Genomic DNA, 6,000 nt, shown 5'->3' on the forward strand with positions numbered 1-6,000 from the left:
TATCCAAAAAGGATTTACTTTCAAGTATTTCCCCAATATCACCAGTGATAATGTTGCGGAATTTTCCGGGAAACTTAAAAGATAAGTTGGGGAAAAGTTTAATAGAGAGGAAAGTAATGAAGTTAAAAGATTGGCTAGGAAAGATGAGAACTTGAGAAGAATTAATGGAGAGATTAAAAGAGAGAAACTTAACGTGGTTAAATTATTTTCAATTAGAACAATGGAGAGTGTAGAGTGACTACAAAATTTGAGCAGCTGATCTTAAAAAAAGAAATTGAGAAAGGGGAAAATAAATTAATAAAAGGGTTAACGAGTGAAATATATAGAATATTAGTTGAAAAGGGGGAGACAGAAAGGACTGGCAAGATGATTTGGGAAACTGACTTGTCAGAGCTGGGAAGGAATAACAAAGAGTGTTGAGAAGTATGTCTGTGAGGATAAAAGAAAATTATTAAAAGATTATATGGAGGTGGTATCTAACCCCGGTGAGATTAAATTATTATTATTATTATTATTATTATTATTATTATTTATTTATTTATATAGCACCATCAGTGTACATGGTGCTGTACAGATAACACAGTAAATAGCAAGACCCTGCCGCATAGGCTTACAATCTAATAAGTTGTAGTAAACAATAAAGAGGGAAGGAGAATGCAAACAGGCACAGGGAAGTGTAAACAGGCACCGGGTAGGGTGAAGCTAACAGTATAGAGTCAGAACAAACTCAATATTTGAAGGCTATAGGGAAAAGAAAAGTTTTTAGCTGAGTTTTAAAAGCAGTGATTGAGTTTGTAGTTCTCAAGTGTTCTGGAAGAGCGTTCCAGGCGTAAGGGGCAGCAAAAGAAAAAGGACGAAGCCGAGTAAGGGAAGTGGAGGTCCTTGGGCAGGCGAGAAGCATGGCATCAGAGGAGCGGAGAGCACGAGCGGGGCGATAGTTTGAGATGAGAGAGGAGAGATAGGCAGGAGCTAGACCGTGAAGAGCTTTGAAGATCAGCAGGAGAAGTTTATATTGGATTCTGGAGTGAATTGGAAGCCAATGGAGAGATTTCAGAAGTGGAGTGACATGGTCAGAGCGGCGGGCCAAGAAGATGATCTTAGCGGCAGAGTGGTGGACAGAGACCAGCGGACTGATGTGAGATGAAGGAAGGCCAGAGAGAAGAAGGTTGCAGTAGTCCAACCGAGAGATAACCAGTGCGTGAACGAGAGTCTTGGCAGAAGAGACAGACAAAAATGGTCGAATCCTGGCAATATTATACAGGAAGAAACGACAGGATTTAGCTACTGCCTCGATGTGAGGAGTAAAGGAGAGCGAGGAGTTATATTTATAAGTTGAACTCAGCAAATTGCTGGAGAGGTTGTCAAAAAAAAAAAAAAAAGGAACGTATTTACATATGTAGTGGGAATGTGAATTTGTACAAAAATTGTGGAAAATGGTACTTAATGAGATAAAAGAAATTTTAGGAATGGAGATTGAAGAGACACCTATAGTGGCATTGTTATTATATGGAGAATTAAATTGTAGCAAAGAGACAAAAGAATTGATAACGAATTTGTTAACAGCAGCAAGGTTAATGATATCTAGGAATTGGAAGGTTCAAGAGGATTATCATATAGAAGATTGGGATAAAGAAATATGGGATATTGCTATTAATGACAAATTAACATGTAATATAAAAGTTAGACGAGGAATGATAAAAATGAATGATTTTGAGGGAATATGGAAACAGTTCCTAGAATTTGTCTTATCTAAGGGGAATGGGAAAGCACCTCCAGAAGAAACAATGAGATTTTGGAAACAGGAATAAGATCCCGTGGTGGGAGGTGCACTTTTATGTTAAGTATGATTATGTTAATAGAATAAGTTAGAATATATGTTATCAAATGTTATGTAACAATTAATGTATTATGTAGTATTGTTTTTATTGTATTGATGTATGTTGAAGTATTATTTTTTTTAAATAATAATAATAATAAAAATCTATCGCACAGCTGCACTTCGAATACCGCACATCTAGGTATACCATCTCAGAAGGTATATCATAGAGTTGGAAAATGTGCAGAAAACCAAGCATAATGAAAAAATAATTGGAGCATCTTATCTGCAAAGAAGACTAAAGCATTTGAGGATTTTTACCTGAGAAGTAAGTATGTGTGTGTGTGTGTGTGTGTGTGTGTGTGTGTGTGTGTGTAGTGGGACGGGGGACCTACGAAAGGCTTATAATATTTATTATGCACTGTAGAGGTAGTAAATAGAATGGTCTCTCACTATACTTTGGGTTCAACCACTGAAATTGGTTATTAGCTTCAGGATAAAAAGAAGCTCTTCAGGGAACACATTAATGTGGTGGTGACTACTGATTAGGGTGGCCATGTGCCCTATTTTACTCAGACAGTCCTCTATTTGAAGGGCTGTCCAGCTGAAGTCTGGTTTAAAGTTAAAGGGTTGCAAGAAGGAAGAACAGGCAGGGACCTTGAAGCTGCTCCTCCTTGACACTTAACACATAGACAGCAGAGTTGAGTAACAGGTGCATAGGTCATCTTCTGTTATTTCTAAATGTGCGCTTATACATATCTATGTCCTCTTTTGTCTTCATTTTTGGCAATGTGCAAGTAGTCAGCCGATCAATGGCTTAGTTCCCTATAAGGAGGAGATTAAACCAATTGGTTTATCAGCTATTCTAAGCCATAAAATGAATGGAACCTGTGTGTTTCAGAGGGAGCATGTGTCTCTAAACTTGAAGAGCTGGGACGGAGAGAAAGGAAGTAGGGTTCTTATTTACCTTCATGCTCTGGATATGGGCTTCAGGTAACATTTGACTAGTCGTGGTCAGAAACAGGATGCTAGGCTAACTCAGCCCTTTTAGTCTGGTCCAGTAAGGCACTTGCATTATTATTTCAATAGATAGGTCTGTGAGCTGAGCAAAACTGCAGGGCCCTGACTTTCAACTTGAACCATATTAATAGGAGCCTTCTGGTTAACTGCAGGCTCATTTTCATTACAATTCATGAAGGATATGTAGTTTTAAAATGACAGAAGCCAGAGATAATTCTGAAGAACAGTTTTGTCCACTTTGAATTCACCATCCTAAACTCCAGTACTGCTTTTATACCACAGTGAGGCGCCTGTAATCCATCTTTGTAGAACAACAGGCTTTTGCTTAGATACATTAATATTTTCCGTGTGTGTTTTTAAAAAACTGCATGCTCCAGGCGACAACCCACCTTGGGCCCAGCCTAATAGACTATTAACTCACCATTGACTACTGTGTTGTCTGAACGCAGCCCCTGTCAGAGATCTTTGGTCCCCTCTGAGAACTACAGTTTCCTCTGAAGAGGCAGTGTCTATTGGCACAGTAATCCGTGTGTGTGTGTGTGTGTGTGTGTGTGTGTGTGTGTGTGTAATCTGTAGTAGCAGAACCACCACTTGTTAAAGCCCCCCGGCAAAGGCAGAGGGTGTGTGTGTGGGGAGGGGTCCTCCCCACATACTATATTTGTTAAACATAATTTCCTCCCATTGATACCAGTGAGAGGGTAAATCACTTTGCTGGCTCCAGGGCTGGCATAGTTATTCTCCCTCGTTGGGGGCATATCGGTGAGATAAGGGGGCATTGGAAGTTGTGGATTCAAACCTTCCCTCCCTCAGTCACCCCTGACACACACCCAGAAATCTACACTGGCAGAATTTTCTCAGAACTCTAAATGAGTTATCCAAAGTGCTGAAACCAATCCCCAAAATGGGTTCAGCACCCTGGATAGCTTCATCAGAGTTCTGTAGAGTTCTGACTGAAACTCAGAATGGTTTATCTGCTCCGCTGAAATAGGAGTTACCAGTCTCCACTGGCATATAGTCAAACCTAGGTTAGCCCCATTATTAATGCTGAGGCTCTAGAACTGACATAAATGTACCCAGGCCTCCAGACCAGTGAATTCTGGGTGGTAAATATATGAATACATTCTATCAGCACAATGTGTGTGTGTGTGTGTGTGTGTGTGTGTGTGTGTGTGTGTGTGTATGTGTGTGATATATATATATATATATATATATATATATATATATATATATATATATATTCAACAGCTCTTTTTCCATATAAAGCAGGCAGCCTAATTAAAGCACTAAGAAGATCATCGTCTTTGATGTATGCGTTATCATTTCATTTTTAAAGGCCCTTGTTGCCATTCGAGATTTTGCAGGAAACCTGTTTGTTAATAAATGCTGAGGATCAGCAAACTGCTAGCTTCCTGTCCTCAATGCACTCCAACACTTCTATGTATGTGCAGTTTACTAAAATATTCATTAATTTGCTGGTTACTAAATATTCATTATTATGGTTAATTACTAGAAATTCTGTAGAGCCTGGAGGCCACAAAAGTGATCAAAAGGCTCTGGTGGAAATATGAAAGAAAGAAAAGAAAAGAAACAAAACTGCATTTTTGGGTGGATGATGGTATTCAAGTTTTCAGTAGAACAGCATCCAACCCCCTACCCCCACTCTAGCAGATAAGGAGAAGTCTATTCCCAGTCCCCACCCCCCACCCACCCCAGTAGATACTTTGCAAGGAGATAGATTTAGGGGTCAATGGTACTGTGACAATAAGTTTAAACAGTGAACTTTAAAACTCACATTCAGTAACTATCACCCTGGGGAGCTGTGTTTCAGCTCTTATACTAATTTTCCTTCACAAAGCCAGAAGCCGAAACCTTTGATACAAATTGAAGAATATTTATCCCTGTTTTGCTAATTAGTTTACCAAAAACTATTGATTCCTATTGCAGTTGTTTACATTCCTCTGGGATCCGGGGTGTGTCTGATTGCAGCACTGTTAAGTTGCTTTTCCTATAATTATATATCTATATCCATTCATACAGATACTGATGTTGTGACAATGCGCTCTCCTTGGTGGTGTGGCTGTGTGGGCGCTCATGATGAGCTCTTGAGTGCCAAGATTTATCACTGCACCACTGGACAGTACAAGAGTCCTCTGAGAAATGTATATTGCCACCTACTCTCAAGTTATCACAGTATTAAGTAATCATGACATTTATTAAAGGTTACTTAATTCTATCAAGAATATTCATGCCCTAAACAACTTGGGACTAGGATACCTGAGAGAGCACCCTCTCCCTTATCAACCTGCCTGGTCACTGAGTTCATTCGAAGGCATGCTCCTGGCGGTTCCACATAGATCCATCCTCCGATTGGAGTCCACCAGGGGAAGAGCCTTCAGTGTGGTGGCCCCCCTCCTATGGAATTCCCTGCGTCTGGAGGTCAGGCAGACATCAATTTTTTATTCCTTTTGGCGCCTCCTGAAAACATTGTTCCAGGAAGCTTTCCCTGGATGACCAGCCACAGTTTACCTCGCATTTTGCTTCTTTTAAAAACTATTTTAATGTGTTTTTATTCTGTTTTTATTCTATTTTATCTTGTACACTGCTCTGAAATTTTCAATGGGGAGTGGTATATAAATATTGAAAATAAATAAATGATTAAATAAATAAAATCCATCTGGGAGAAAATAGGTCAGATTTTAAAAAGAAAGCCCTTCTCACATTTGCCCTGAGAGTTTCTATGGCATTGTAGGGTTGCCACCAGACCCCACAGAAGACAGGCTGTCTGCAATTATGCTACTTGCATAGAATCGCTCTAAGGAGAGGAAACATTTGCCAAGTACAGCTTCTCTTCTGATAGCATGGAATGTAGTTGGGAGAAGTTGTATTTGCTGAAATTCTCCCATGTGTGTAACGACTGAAGACACAGGCGCCTTGGCCCATTTGGAATCTGAAGTATCTCTTTTCCCTATGGTAGATCCAGGGTTAGAGGCTTGTATGCTCCAAGAGTGGACCTGGCCATGCTTGCTTTTAGCCATGATATTCAAGCATTGATTGCTGTGGAATATTATAGGGCATTTTTATTTTATAACACCCCCCATCTGTCCAGGAGTATTTAAGCAGCTTCTTTCAGGGCCTCATTGGGTTTGCTTCATTAACCACAGCAA

Source organism: Elgaria multicarinata, chromosome 1, assembly GCF_023053635.1.
Source record: "Elgaria multicarinata webbii isolate HBS135686 ecotype San Diego chromosome 1, rElgMul1.1.pri, whole genome shotgun sequence".
NCBI classification, from domain to species: domain Eukaryota; kingdom Metazoa; phylum Chordata; class Lepidosauria; order Squamata; family Anguidae; genus Elgaria; species Elgaria multicarinata.